The 16,913-nt window shown below is 36.6% G+C and overlaps 1 pseudogene; it reads right to left on the bottom strand.

Moving 5' to 3' along the window:
- LOC102271035 (large ribosomal subunit protein uL24-like) overlaps nt 1-16,693 on the bottom strand; it is a 35,502-nt pseudogene extending 18,809 nt beyond the window's left edge.
- Between the last annotated feature and the right edge of the window lie 220 nt (nt 16,694-16,913).

Here is a 16,913-nt window from a genome sequence, read left to right as displayed (position 1 = left end):
AGATGGATTTTCAGTTTCCCGTTCTGCTATAAATAGCTTGGAAATCATCACACTACCCTAACAGGTAAAATACTGAACAGACTGGAAATCAACAACTCTTCTTGGGTAAAAAGACAAACACAGGAAAAACTACTACCTTCAGGACAGGAGAGACAGACAGGCAAATGAACAGAGGCAGGCACGTCTTACTAGAGCAGAATCTAGGGAGATGAACCACTGCAGGAATCAGAGCCAACATAGGAAAATCTGTACTGTAATTGGTGAATTGCTGGAGGCTGACTGCAGACAAGTCTCAGAGCTACAAACAGCACAAGATGGTGAAATTTACCTCTAGGAGCTTAGCCAGGTTCTCATTGTAAATATCAGAGAAAAATCCTTTCCAGTTTCTGTCATGAAGCTGAGGAAAGGAACCATTTTGAGAGATGCCAGAACATTCTGTCTGGTTAATAAGGCCTGTTTGCAGGAGAAACTAGTTAACCAGAGCCTAATCCTCTGAGAGTTTGATCAGACCTAAACTGATTTGGAGGGTCTTTCCTGGTGGTTTAGCAGTAAAGAATCCACCTGCCAATACTGGAGACATAGATTCAATCTCTGGGTGGGGAAGACCCCCCAGAGAAGGAAATGGCAACCCAGTCCAGTATTCTTGCCTGGGAAATCCCATGGATCAAGCAGCCCTGCAGGCTATAGTCCATGGGGTCACAAAGAATCGGACACGACTTACTAACTAGGACTACAGGATGCTTTCTCTCCTCTCATACCTCATTACCACTTTACTAAAGGTCTATTTAAAGAAGTTTCTTTTGACCAGTACATCACATCTGGCTATCATGAAAAAAATACAATACATACTAAAAGGCAAAAAAAAAAAAAAAAATTAAAGAGACAGAGCAAGCATCAGAACCAGGCATGGCAGGGGTACTGATATGATTAGACTGTGAATTGGAAAGGAATACAGTTAATATTCTAAACACTCTAATGGATAGAGCAGATGCATGCAAAAACAGATAAAAATATAAACAGGGGAATGGAAATTATAAGAACAGACCCAAAATAAATGACAGAGATAGAAAAAAAAGAGGGGAACAGAAATAAAGACTGTCTATGATGGGCTCGTTTGGTGACTGTGCATGGGTGAGGATAGACTCTCTGAGCTTGAGAATGTATCACTAGACTCCTCAGAAACTGAACAGCAAAGAGAACAATGACTGACAAAACTGATGAGAGACTCCAAGGATTGTGGGACAACTACAACAGATATGCATGTAAACTCCAGGAAGAGAAGAAAAAGGGAAAACAAAAAGAAAAACAGAAGAAATATTTGAAACAAAAATTGATAATTTCTCCAAATTAATATCTGACACAAGACCAACGATCCAAGAAGCTCACAGTGTTGCCAGAACTTCTCCAATTATTTGTTTAAAACCCCACCCTTCTCCAGAGTTTAACGTAAATCTTTAAGGAAGGGGTACACAGACAAGAAAGGTATCTACAAAAAGCCCACACCATACAGGACCAGCTGGGACCAAGATGGCAACAAATCAGACCTGCAACAGATCCTGAGTCTCTTTATACACGGTGCTACTATATTTGCATATTAAATGACACACATACCAGTAGCCAGGACCAGACACTAAGTATCACAAAAAGGCAAAAACTGAGGGACACCCTGTTCCTAGAAAAAGCCCTGCCCCTTCCGCACAGACTAATTATCATGTCTCCCCATCATTAGCTTCACTCTTACTCTTCCACCCTTTGTCTCTACTCTTTATAATTAAATTTCTCTCTCCAGGTGGGAGAAGTTTATCTGTGAACTTAGTTTCTACTTCTCCATTCTTTGACCACTGAATAAAGTTTGTGCTGTATTGATCTCAGTTTTTGTTTTGTTATTTACTTCCTCAAACTAGAATGAGAAAAGAACTTTCCCACTCAGAGGCTGGGCTAGACCTGAGAATAAGGTCCCTTAGGCTCAATTCAGTAACAAGAGAATACTAAGAAGGATAAATTTAAAAATAATAATAAAATAAATTACACCTCAGCACAGTACATGTTTTTCAAATTATACAAAATCAAAAATAAACAAAAATCTTCTAAAACAAGGTAGAGGAAAAATGCACTTTCCCTAGAGAAGAACAAAGAATAACATACAACTTCTCTTTGGAAAACATGAAAACAAGAAGAGAATAAACAGAAATATTTACAGTGTTGGTAGACAACAACCACCAAATTAGATTCTGTATGCTAGGCAATTATCTTTCAAAGGTGAAGGAAAAATAGACTTTCTCTGACCAACAAAAATTGAAAGAATTTGTTCCTAGTAGACTTGCCTTGAGAGAAAAGTTAAAATAAGTTCAAAAGAAAGAAGGAAAATAAGTTATAACCCCGGATCTACATACAGGAAGAGCATGAAAGAGGAATATATATGAAGATAAAATTAAAAAAAAAAAAGACTTTCATTTTTCTTATTTTAATAGATTTAATAGATAACAGTCTGTTGAAAATAAAAACAGCAATATGATATTCAACTATGTATGCTTATGTATATGTCATATATATGGTAATTTATCCTTATTATAAGTGAAATGATGACAACAATGGTATAAGGAATGAAAGGAAATTAGGGTTAGTCTCAAAAGATGTGCACATTACCTGGGAAGTTGTACAGTCCTAGTTGAAAGTAGATTGGGATGTCATAAATGTATCCTGAAAACTCTAAAACAACCACTAAGAAAGTGAAAAAATAAATATAACTGAAATACTAAAAAGAGAAAATAGAATCATATTACATGCTCAAAAATACAGGTGACTAAGGAGACAACATTTTGGTTTAATTGCAGGCAGGTTCTTTACCAACTGAGCTATCAGGGAAGCCCTAGGAGAGAAATGGAATCATATAAAATCACAAAAGGCCCAAAAGGAGTGACAAACAAAAGCAGTAACAAAGAACAAGGGAACAAAGAGGAAACAAGAACTAATACGGTAGGTACTAGTCCAGCTCTATTAATAATCACTTTGAATGTCAATGGCCTAACTGTACCAGTTAAGACAGATATTGCCACAGAGGATCAAAAACCATGACTCAACCATATGTCTATAGGAAACACACTTTAAATACAGATATACATAGATTAAGAGCAAATGGATGGAGAAAAAATACCATACTAACACAAATGAAAGGAGATCAAACCAGTCAATCCTAAAGGAAATCCATTCTGAATATTTATTGGAAGGACTGATGCTGAAGCCCAATACTCTGGTCATCTGCCGTGAAGAGCCACTCATTAGAAAAGATCCTGATGCTGGGAAAGATTGAAGGCAGAAGGAGAAGGGATGACAAAGGATGAGATGGTTGCATGGCAACACTGACTCAATGGACATGAGTTTGAGCAAACTCCGGGAGATGGTGAAGGGCAGGGAAGCCTGGCGTAATGCAGTCCATGGGGTCACAGAGTCTGACACGACTGAGCTACAACACAAATAAAGAGAAAGCAAGAGTAGTTATACTTTCAGTTATATATTCATTTATAATTTCAGACAGAACTGACACCAAGGAAAGTCAGAGACACAGGACTTACATAATGATAAAGGGATTAATTTTTAAGACATGACAATTCTTAACATGCATATGCCTAACAACAGAGTATCAAACAATGTGAGTGAAAACCAGGTAGGACTTACAGAGAAACAGATGAACCCACTGTCATAGTTAGAAACGTTAACACCCCTCTGCCAGATGCACAGATCTAGCAGCCAGAAAATCAGTAAGATACAGCTGAAACCACCAAACACTATACACTATTGATACTAAGTATAAAATAGATAACTAATGAGGGCCTATTGTATAGCATAGGGAATTATATTCAATGCCCTGTGGTGACCCGAATGGGATGGAAATCCAAAAAAAAGAGGGGATATATGTATACATACAGCTGACTCACTTTGTTGTACAGCAAAAACTAACACAACATTATAAAGCAACTATAGGGCAATTGCAAAAAAAAAAAAAAAAAACACTCCCAATTAAATGGATAAAATTGACATCTAGAAAGCACTTCATCCAACTATAGCAGAATGCACATTTTTCTCAAGCACACATGAGACATTCACAAAGATAGACCACACTGTGAGCCACAGAACACAGCAAATTTAAAAGAATAGAAATAATGCAATGTCTGCTCTCAAACTACAAGAAATTAAACCAAAAATAATTAGTTATATGAAGATAACTGGAAAAGTCCCAAATACAAGGAGATTAAACAACACACTTCCAAATGACACATGGGTCAAATAAAATTTCAAGAAAAATTAAAAATATATATACTTTTGAATGAAAAAGTAAAAGCAATTTATCAGAATTTGAGGAATACAGCAAAAGAAGTGCTAGAGGAACTTTTATAGCATTAAATGTACGTAGTAAAAAAGACAAAAGATCTAAATTCCAACAATAGAAGAATTTTCCACCATAAAAAAATGGCAAAATAAGAGCAAATTAAATGGGGAGGGAGGAGGGTTCAGGATGGGGAACACGTGTATACCTGTGGCAGATTCATGTTGATATATGGCAAAACCAATACAATATTGTAAAGTTAAAAAGTAAAATAAAATTTAAAAAAATAAATAAATTCAAAATAAGCATAAGTTGAAAACAAAAAATCAGTACAGAAAATCATCAGAACAAAAAGGTGATACTTTGAAAAAAACTGATAAAATTAATAATCTCTTAACCTGGAGAGGGAAATGGCAATCCATTTCAGTATTTTTGCTTAGAAAATCCCATGGACAGAGGGGCCTGGCAGGCTACTGTCCATAGGGTCACAAAGAGTCAGACACAACTGAAGCAACTTAGCTTTTAACTAGGATAACAAAGAAAAAAAGAAAGCAGACGCAAACTGCTATTGATAATATCAAAAGTGAAAGAAGGAAATTTACTGCAGATACCATGGAAATGAAAAGGATAATAAAGAAATGAAATAACTATGCCTACATAGTTGATAATATGGATGAAATGGACTAATTCCTAGAAAGACAATCTGCCATAACACACCCAAGAATATGTAGATGTGTTGAATTAGGCCTAAATCATTTAAAATGAATCGGTAATTAACAACCTTACAAAACAGAGAGCACAAAAAACAATTGGATTCGTTGATGAATTCTATTAAACACTTAAGGAAGAAATTATAGCAATTCTACCTCATTTTTTTCAGAGGATAGAAACATAAAAACTACTTTTAGCACATTCTATGAGGTCAGCATTACACTAAAATTACAAATTTTACCAGAGAAATACAGACCAATGTCTTTCATGAACATAGATATAAAATTCTAAACACAACTGTCAGCAAATAGAATCTGTTGTTACTGTTGTTCCATTGCTCAATTGTGTCCAACTCTTTGAGACCCCATGGACTGCAGCTCACCAGGCTTCCCTATCCTTCGCCATTTTCTGGAGCTTGCTCAAACTCATGTCCATTGAGTTGGTGATGCCTTTCAACCATCTCATCCTGTCCTCCCCTTCTCCTCCCTTCAGTCGTTTCCAGCATCAGGGTCTTTTCGAACAAATCTGCTCTTCATATCAGGTGGCCAAAGTGTTGGAGCTTCAGCTTTAGCATCAGTCCTTCCCATGAATATTCAGGGTTGATTTCCTTTGGATTGACTATTTTCTCCGTGCAATCCAAGGGACTCTCAGGAGTCTTCTCCAACACCACAGTTCAAAAGTGTCAATTCTTGGTGCTCAGCTTTCTTTATAGTCCAGATCAGATCAGATCAGTCGCTCAGTCGTGTTCGACTCTTTGCGACCTCATGCATTGCAGAACGCCAGGCCTCCCTGTCCATCACCAACTCCCGGAGTTCACTCAGACTCACATCCATTGAGCCAGTGATGCCATCCAGCCATGTCATCCTCTGTCGTCCCCTTCTCCTCCTGCCCCCAATCCCTCCCAGCATCAGGGTCTTTTCCAATGAATCAACTCTTCGCATGAGGTGGCCAAAGTACTGGAGGTTCAGCTTTAGCATCATTCCTTCCAAAGAAATCCCAGGGCTGATCTCCTTCAGAATGGACTGGTTGGATCTCCTTGCAGTCAAAGGGACTCTCAAGAGTCTTCTCCAACACCACAGTTCAAAAGCATCAATTCTTAGGCACTCAGCCTTCTTCACAGTCCAACTCTCACATCCATACATGATCACTGGAAAAACCATAGCCTTGACTAGATGAACCTTTGTTGGCAAAGCAATGTCTCTCCTTTTCAGTAAGCTATCTAGGTTGGTCATAACTTTCCTTCCAAGGAGTAAGCGTCTTTTAATTTCATGGCTGCAGTCACCATCTGTAGTGATTTTGGAGCCCAGAAAAATAAAGTCTGACTCTGTTTTCACTGTTTCCCCATCTATTTCCCATGAAGTGGTGGGACCGGGTGCCATGATCTTCGTTTTCTGAATGTTGAGTTTTAAGCCAACTTTTTCACTCTCCACTTTCATTTCCATCAAGAGGCTTTTGAGTTCCTCTTCACTTTCTGCCATAAGGGTGGTGTCATCTGCATATCTGAGGTTATTGATATTTCTCCTGGCAATCTTGACTCCAGCTTGTGTTTCTTCCAGCCCAGCGTTTCTCATGATTTACTCTGCATATAAGTTAAATAAGCAGGGTGACAGTAGTCCAACTCTCACATATATACATGACTACTAGAAAAACCATAGCTTTGACTATATGGACCTTTAATGGCAAAGTAATGTCTCTGCTTTTTAATATGCTGTTTAGGTTTGTCATGCCTTTTCTTCCAAGGAGCAAGGGTGTTTTCATTTCATGGCTGCAGTCACCATGTGCAGTGATTTTGGGGCCCAAGAAAATAAAGTCTGTCACAGTTTCCATTGTTTCCCCATTGATTTGATGAGATGGGATTGGATGCCATAATCATAGTTTTTTGAATGTTGAGTTTTAAGCCAGCTTCTTCACTCTTCTCTTTCACTTTTATCAACAGGCTCTTTAGTTGCTCTTCACTTTCTGCCATAAGGGTGGTTTCATGTCAATGCTCTGTGTCAAATGTCCTATGTGAAATAGAGTCTAATGATGTATAAAAATAATTATACACCATGACCAAGTGGGATTCATCCCAGGTATTAAAGGCTAATTCCATTTTTAAATATTAATTAATATAACCTCTTATATCAATAAGCTGAGAAAGAAAAATAAATTCTTATATAATAGATGAAGAAAAGAATTTGAAAAAAAATCAAACACCACTTATGATAAAAACATTCAGCAAGCTAGGAATTCAGGAATACTTTGTCAACCTGATAAAGATTATTTGCAAAAAATATATAGCTAATATCATGCTTAATCATGAGATACTTGAAGTTCTCTAATATGATCAAGTATAAAGATAAGGATTTGCCTTCTCACCACTCCTTTTTAACATCATATGGAAGTCCTAGATATTATAATAAAACAAGAAGAAAAAATATTTTTGTGATTGGGAAGGAGGAAGTAAAACTGTCTTTGGTCACAGATGACATAATTGTCGATTTAGAATAACTGAAAGGATGACAGAAAATTTCAGAAACTAATAAGCAGTTATAGCAACATGGCAGAATAAAGATTAATATACAAAAGTCAATGGTTTTCTATGTTTCATCAAGTGGAATTTTAAGTAAAAGTCCAATACCACTTATAGCACATATGTGCTCATGCTCAGTCATGTCTGACTCTTTGAGACCTCATGGACTGTAGCCTGCCAGTCTCCTGTCTGTGGAATTTTTTGGGCCAGAACACTGGACTGGGTTGCCATTTCCTATTCCAGGGAATCTTTCTGGCCCAGGGATAGAAGTGTCTTTTGTGTCTCCTGCATTGGCAGGTGGGTTCCTTACCACTGCTCCACCAACATGTGTATGGAGAGGCAAAAGACCAAGATTAGCCAACGCAATATTAAAGAAGAATAAAGTTGGAAGTGTGACACTAACCAATTTCAGGATTAATACAAAGCTACAGTAATCAAGACAGTGTGGTACTGGCAATAGAAAGGACTAACAGATCAATGATACAGAATAGGAAGTACAGAAATAAACCCTGATAAATATAGACTACTGATCTTTTACTGGTGGCTCAGATGGTAAAGAATCTGCCTGTAATATAGGAGACTTGAGTTCAATCGCTGTGTTAGGAAACTCCTGTGGAGAAGCGAATGGCTACCCACTCCAATATTCTTGCCTAGAGAATTCCATGGACAGAGGAGCCTGGTGAGCTACAGTCCTTGGGATCTGTAAGAGTCAGTACTAAGCGAGTAATACTTTCACTTTCATTTCAAAGGCAGTAAAATGGAGCAAAGAAAGTTTCTTTAAATTGGGACAACTTGATATCCACATGAAAAGCAATGAATTTAGAAACAGACCTTATACCTTTCACAAAAAATTAACTCAAAATGGGGGCTTCTCTGGTGTTCCAGTGGTTAAGCCTTCCCTTTCCAACGCAGTAGTGTAGATTCCATCTCTGGTTAGGGAGCTAAGTCCTCACATGTTGTTGCTGTTGTTCAGTTGTGTCCCACACTTTGTGACCCCAAGAGCTGCAGCAAATCAGGCTTGCCTGTCCTTCATTAACTATCTCCTAGAATTTGCTCAAACTTCTGTGCATTAAATTGTTGATGCCATCCAACCATTTTATACCTTGTTGCCCCCCTTCTCCTCCTGCCCTCAATTTTTCCTAGCATCAGGGTATTTTCCAATGAGTCAGGTGGCCAAAGTATTGGAGCTTCAGTTTCAGCATCAGTCCTTTCCATGAACACTCGGACTGATTTCCTTTAGCATTGACTGGTTTGATCTTCATGCTGTTCAAGGGACTCTCAAGAGTCTTTTCCAGCACCACAGTTCCAAAGCATACATTCTTCGGTGCTCAGGCTTTTTTATGGTCCAACTTTCACATCCATAATGACTCCTGGAAAAACCATAGCTTTAACTAAATGGATCTTTGTTGGCAAAGCGATGTTTCTGCTTTGCAATGCCCTGTCTATGTTTGTCATAACTTTTTTCCCAAGGAGCAAGTGTCTTTTATTTTCATGGCTGCAGTCACTGTCTATAGTGATTTTGGATCCCAAGAAAATAAAGTCTGTCACAGTTTCCATTGTTTCCTCATCTAATTACAATGAAATGATGGGATTAGATGTCACGATCTTATTTTTTTGAATGTGGAGTTTTAAGCCAGATTTTTCACTCTCCTTTTTCACCTTCATCAAAAGGGTTCTTTACTGCCTCTTAGCTTTCTGTCATAAGGGTGGTGTCCTCTGCATATTTGAGCCTACTGATATATCTCCTGGCAATCTTGATTCCAGCTTGTGCTTCATCAAGCCCTGCATTTGGCATGATGTACTCTACACAGAAATTAAGTAAGCAGGATGACAATATACAGACTTGACATACTCCTTTCCCAATTTTGGACCAATCTGTTGTTCCTTGTCTGGTACTAACTATTGCTTCTTGACCAGTTTTCTCAGGAGGCAGGAAAGGTGGTCTGTTATTCCAATTTCTTGAAGAATTTTCCACAGTTTGTTATGATCCATACAGTCAAAGGCTTTAATATAGTCAGTGAAGCAGAGTAGATGCTTTTTTCTGGAATTCTCTTGCTTTTTGTGTTATCTGACAGATGTTGGGAATTTGATCTCTGTTTCCCCTGCCTTTTCTAAATGCAGCTTGTACCTCTGAAAGTTCTCAGTTCACGTACATTGTACGCTCCTCAGTCCATGGGATTTCCTAGGGAAGAATACTGGGAATTCCTAGAATTCCTAGGGAAGAACAGCAGTTACTACTATTTGGGATCTTCCCAACCCAGAGATCAAAGCCAACTCTCCTGCACTGGGAGGAGGATTGTTTACCACTGAGCCAACAGGAAAGGTATTTATTAAATTGAGTTAGTTATTTTATCTTAATAATTATTTTTAAAACTGCTATCACTAATGTTATATTTATAATATAGACTTTATTATAGTAAACAATTCTGAGTTTTAATTGAAATGTAATTAAACTTATAATGCAACTTCCATGAACTTTTGTTCAGGGAAGTTATATCTTTTGTATATCTAATTGCCAATTTAAAAAATGCTTCTTAACAAGCCAAGGTTTGATGATTGTTTTAAAAGTAATTTTTAAAAATGTAAATATAAAAATTTACAATACTATCTATAATAATTAAATGAAATTACAACAAATGAGAGAGTAGTTATGGTGCCCATTAAAGATGATTTTCCTCATTTAATACAATATTTTAGCATGTTAAGTGGTGGAACTCAATTCTTTTACTATAAAACTAATTTTGTTTGATATAAAACTGAATTCTTATGTTCAATAATATTCTCATCTCAGAGGGTAATGAAGAAAAATCCCACTAATTTGCAAACTAATGACACACTGACAAAATAACATAGGATGGTATGAACTGCAAAATGTTAAGACCTTAAAATCAATAAGCAAGATAACACATTATTTAAAACCAAAATTTTCCAAGTATGACATTACCTGATACTCTAGCTTCATGTGTCAATCATAGGAACTTCAGAGTACAATATTTTAAACTTTGAGAGAAAATAGATATCTTAGTAGTGTTTCAGATTTATTTGGGGCTAAAACGAAATATGAGCAATTCAGGGCTAAAATAGAACTTCCTAAGCTTTTTTAATGTCCATGATGGTCTAGAGATTTACATTGAAAGATCAACATAATGAGGTGATTATGCACAGATGCAAAATTTCAATCACACCATCCATAGGTGGTCTCAATAATGAGATCCTGATTGCCTAAAGGGAATGAAAATCTGAAGGCTGATTTCTCGCAAAATTAGAGGACATACTATAACTAGGATAGTTTCTCCTGTCATGAAATTAGTTTTTTAAATAATTTCTCTCAAATAACTGGCTCTTTTTAAACATGAAAATAAATACTTTGAAGATAAAACTAGAGGATTATTTTCAATGCCACTTACACATTACATGATTGAATATAATTATGTATCTGAAATTTTATAAATTATAAATAATTTTCACCTTTCAAATATAATTTTGATTTACACAAATCTTTACTAATAAACATGTTTTAAAAGTGGTATGGAGGAGATGGCACTCGGAGTGTCCACTCATCTTCCCTTTCTCCTGTGTTACTCAGCCAGCAGAATGACCATGATTGACAGATCATTAGATTCTGCAGGGGAATCATCTTTTTAGGCTTGAAGTCCTTAGGAAGATGTTCTGTTAAGGATTATAATTTGAAGAAGGGAATGGAAACCCACTCCAATACTCTTGTCTGGAGAATCCCAGGGATAGAGGACCCTGGCAGGCTACAGTTCATGGGAGCCGGATGCAGCTGAGTGACTAACAAATAATTTGTGAGACCACAGTGAAGACTAAGAACTATAGCATCTTGCTAATAAATTGCCATCCTTGTGTTCATGCACAATGATCAAACAATGAAGTTGATATTCTTCCTGGATAAATGATAGGAGCGAGAACCAACAGAAACTACTCAAATTATTCAGAGTTTGCATGATAAAAACAAAATCATTAACAATTATAGTATTTGTCAAAGGTCAATAATATCCCCAAACACTTATCAAAATAAAATTCAAAAATAATTTGGAGGAACATTTCCAAAGCTTAGGTAGTAAAAAAACAAACAGACAAACAAAAAATCCTGTTGGTTCTAAGTAGGTATTCCAATGAATACAATATTATTCTAAATCATAAATAGAAACAATTGGTGATTATAGCACATGGAAAGTATTAATAAAATGAATGACAACAATGACTCAAAGAATGGGAGGGAAAGATTGGGAACATTCTGTTGTAAAGTATCTCAATTACACAGGAAATAATGTTACATTAGTTAAAAAATGAAAATGAATATTGTAAAGTCTAGGCAACTGATATGCTAGAAAGGAGCTAAAATGGAATCCTATAAAATGCTCAATTAAAACTAGATAAAAGAGCAAAAAATGCCTCTGTCAATAAATATAAAACAATTACAAACATATTTATGTTTATCCAACATTAAATATGAATGGCCTAAAGATACTAATTAAAAGATATTTGGCAAAACTAATACAATTATGTAAAGTTTAAAAATAAAATAAAATTAGAAGAAAAAAATAAAAGAAAGAGATTGAATTTATATAAACAACTGTGTGAGGTCTATAAAAAACTCATTTAAAATATAAAGACTAAAATAGACTAAAAGTAAAGAGATGAACTTCTACTTCTGAAAAGATGAAATGTTATACCTTTCTTCATAAGTACAATGAAAAGTCTTGAACAGTTATATAGAAATCAAGCATAAGACTACTCTAAAAGGTGCAAAAAACTTGAGGATCTACAGAATAACATGATGATGAGTTCTCTGAGTTTTCTTTTTACTTCATATATTCCAAATGAAAAGGAGAAAAAAGGCAATAATAAAGGATTGCAAATAATAATGGAAAAAAACTTTCCAATTTGGGGGAAAAAAAATCTTATAAACCTACAAGTTTAAGAAGTTGAGTGAATTATGTTATTCCAAACAGAATAAACCTAAAACATACTTAACAAGATCCTTTATAATTAAGCTCCCAACAACTAAAGAGAAAAACAGTCTTGAATATAGTCAAAGAAAAATGACATTTTGCCTAAATGAGAATTAAATTAGAAGACAGTAGACTTCTCATCTCCAAACATTGAGGCCAGAAGAAAAGTATTTAAGTGCTGAAATAATAGAACTGTCAACAATCTCATGCATAGTGAAAATATCCTTTTGGACTAGAGGGGAAATCAAGATATTCTCAGATAAGGAAAACTAAGAGAATTAGTTACCAACAAACTTACCCTAAAAGAATGGCTGGAAGTTTTCTAACAGGAAAAGAATGATAAAAAAGAAACTGGGATATCAGGAAAGGAGAAAGACAGTTAGCAAAAGAGTAATGAATACAATAGAAAACTTTCTCATGAGTCTTCTAAATTATTTTTGGTGGCAGAAGTAAAAATTACAATACTGACTGGTGTGATTCTATGTATATACACAGGATACAGTTAAGAAAATTATTTTTTTTAAAGGAGAGTAAAAGCCCATAAATGGAAGAAAGCCTTCAACTTTTCAAACAAGCTGATGAAATGACAGCAATAGACTGTGAAAATTGAAGTATATAAATAGTGTAATACATAAAAAATCATCAATAAAGCTGTACAAAGAAAAACACTCAGAAGCACTATAGATAAATCAAAATAGAATTCTAAAAATTGGTTCAAGTAAGTAGTTCAAAGTTAGGAAAAAGAAAGCCTAGAGAGGAATAACAGAAGTTATTATATATATATATACATATTGTATATATTATATTGTATATATGTAAAAAATGCAGAATTAAGTTCTAATTTATCAAAAATCACATGAAATGGAAAATGATCTGAATGTATCAGATAGAATACAGCTATTAATAAGGTGGATCAAAAAATATGACCCAATAATATGCCAGTGGCAAGTAACTCTCTTCAAATATAATTATATAGGAGGTTGAAATAAGATAACGAAAAAATCTTATGCAAATATTAATCAAAGGAAAGCCAAAGTGACTATATTAATATCAAATAAATTCAACTTCAGAGCAAAGAAAGTCACTAGGTAGGGAGAGGGATTGCATCGTAACTGTCAATCCATCTTAAAAACAGAGAACACATACGTGGGCATGCACTTAGCTATAGAGATGAAAACTATACAAAGTAAAATCTAATCAAACTGAAGGAGAAATACAGATATCCATATTTGGTTAAAGGTAAAGATTGTGATTAACTTAAGATTAGATTTGATTTAGATTTGATTAACTTTAGATTAGAGATACCAAGGGAACATATCATACAAAGATGGGCTCAATAAAGGACAGAAATGGTATGGACCTAACAGAAGCAGAAGATATTAAGAAGAGGTGGCAAGAATACACAGAAGAACAGTACAAAAATAAAAGAATCTTAACGACCTGTGATCACTCACACTCACCTACAGCAGGACATCCTGGAATGTGAAGTCAAGTGGGTCTTAGGTAGCATCACTACGAACAAAGCTAGTGGAAGTGATGGAATTCCAGTTGAGCTATTTCAAATTTTAAAAGATGATACTCTGAAACTGCTGCACTCAATACGTCAGCAAATTTGGAAAACTCAGCAGTGGCCACAGGAAAGTCAGTTTTCATTCCAATCCCAAAGAAAGGTAATGCCAAAGAATGCTCAGACTACCACACAATTGCACTCATCTCACACACTAATAAAGTAATATTCAAAATTCTCCAAGCCAGGCTTTAGCAATATGTGAACCATGAAATTCCAGATGTTCAAGCTGTTTTTAGAAAAGGCAGAAGAACCAGAGATCAAATTGCCAACATCCGAGGGATCATCAAAAAAGCAAGAGAGTTCCAGAAAAACATCTACTTCTGCTTTATTGACTATGCCAAAGCCTTTGACTGCGTGGATCACAATAAATTGTGGACAATTCTGAAAGAGATGGGAATACCACACCACCTGACCTTCCTCTTGAGAAACCTTTATGCAGGTCAGGAAGCAACAGTTAGAACTGGATATGGAACAACAAACTGGTTCCAAATAGGAAAAGGAGTATGTCAAGGCTGTATATTATCACCCTGCTTATTTAACTTATATGCAGAGTACATCATGAGAAACGCTGAACTGGAAGAAGCACAAGCTGGAATCAAGATTGCTGGGAGAAATATCAATAACTTCAGATATGCAGATGACACAGCCCTTATGTCAGAAAGTGAAGAAGAACTAAAGAGCCTCTTGGTGAGATTGAAAGAGGAGAGTGAAAATGTTGGCTAAAAACTCAACATTCAGAAAACTAAGATCATGGCATCCAGTCCCATCACTTCATGGCAAATAGATGGAGAAACAGTGACTAACTTTATTTTTCTGGGCTCCAAAATCACTGCAGATGGTGATTGCAGCCATGAAATTAAGAGACACTTACTCCTTGGAAGGAAAGTTATGACCAACCTAGACAGCATATTAAAAAGCAGAGACATTACTATGCCAACAAAAGTCCATATAGTCAAGGATATGGATTTTCCAGTAGTCATGTATGGATGTGAGAGTTGGACTATAAAGAAATCTGAGTGCCAAACAATTGATGCTTTTGAACTGTGGTACTGGAGAAGACTCTTGAGAGTCTCTTGGACTGCAAGGAGATCTAACCAGTCCATCCTAAAGGAGATTAGTCTTGGGTGTTCATTGGCGGTACTGATGTTGAAGCTGAAACTCCAATACTTTGGCCACCTGGTGTGGAGAGCTGACTCCTCTGAAAATACTCTGATGTTGAGAAAGATTGAGGGCATGAGGAGAAGGGGATGACAGAGAATGAGATGGTTGAATGGCATCACTGACACAATGGACATGGTTTTGGATAGACTCGGGGAGTTGGTGATGGACAGGGAGGCCTGGCGTGCTGAGATTCATGGGGTCACAAGAGTAGGACACGACTGAGCACCTGAACTGCACTGAACTGAAAGATTTTGATACTCATTTCAAAAAATTGGTACGACAACTAGAGAGAGATTAGTAAGTACAGAAGAACTCAAGAAGAACATTTGTCTCCAGGATTCAGTCAAAATTCATACAACCCTCCATGAAAAGGAGCAGTAGATGTATCCAAGTGTTGACAAACTTAAAACAAGATATACACTGTATCCTGGGACATAACTTCAAAACATGTACAAAAATTGAAATCATACAAAATGTGTTCTCTACCTACAGTTGAATTAGTTACTAATCAATAACAAAAAGATAATAAGAAAATATCAAACACTAAACAACAGGCTTAATCCATTCATGTATCAAAGAGAAAATATTTAGGGAAGTATGTTAGGGGTTTCCCTGGTGGCTTAGATGGTAAAGAATCCACCTGCAATTCAGGAGACTCAGGTTTGATCCCTGGGTCAGGAAGATCCCCTGGAGGAGGGAATGGCTACCCACTCCAGTATTCTTGCCTGGAGAATCCTATGGACAGAGGAGCCTGGGAGGGCTACAGTCCATGGGGTTGCAAAGATTTGGACATGACTGACCAACTAATTAATTACACATGAAATGCTTTGAAATAAAAGGTAGTGTAAATATATCAAAGAGACAAGGGTAAAGCAGCCTTGAGAGAAATATTATAACATAAAGTGCATACACTAAAAAGAATAGCCCACCATGTACACAGAGCCTTTTTAATATTGAAAAATGAAAACCTTCCAAGCCCCTGCCTCCAGCCTCTGCTCTGGATAAACAAACTGTGTCCCCATCATGAGGGAGAAGATTCCAGCAGCAAAGTGCAGAAATTCATGATCTCTGGGCTCCAGATCCCCTCTGGCTGCAGCAGTGAGACTGCTCCATCCTTGATAAGAGGAATGATGACATGTAAGAACCAGGTCCAGAAACTGAGAGCAGCTTGAGACAGTTTTCTGAGCATCTTTGGTGTAGAGGAGATAGCCAACTGGAAGAAGTGCAGTGAGGAAAAGATCCAGAAACCAGGTGACCATTCAGGCAATACCGCCTGGACCCAGCTACCTACCCAGGTTAATATCATCCCCTGGAGCTCCACAGGCCTGTTGTTGGCAGACAGTGCCAAAGGGAAGATTGGTCCCAGCAAGCCTCTTGAAATCCCAACAGCCACCACCTTCATCTTCAGCTATCAACATTCCCAGCTCCACCACACCCATCATCTCAGTGCCTCAGCCACTTGTGGTGCTGGTGAATACTTTGAATACTACCTCTTTACCAAATGGGCATCTTGCAAATATTTTTACCTAGGTTGCATCTTTCCTTTCTGTTAATGTGCTCTCTGATCAGTCACTCAATCATGTCCAGCTCTTTGGGAGCCCATAGGCTCCTCTGTCTATGGGATTTCCAGGCAAGCAAGAACACTGGAGTGGGTTGCCA

Source organism: Bos mutus, chromosome 16 (assembly GCF_027580195.1).
Source record: "Bos mutus isolate GX-2022 chromosome 16, NWIPB_WYAK_1.1, whole genome shotgun sequence".
Lineage (NCBI taxonomy): Eukaryota > Metazoa > Chordata > Mammalia > Artiodactyla > Bovidae > Bos > Bos mutus.
Note: the sequence above shows the minus strand (reverse complement) of the source record. Positions and strands in the feature narration are given on the sequence as shown.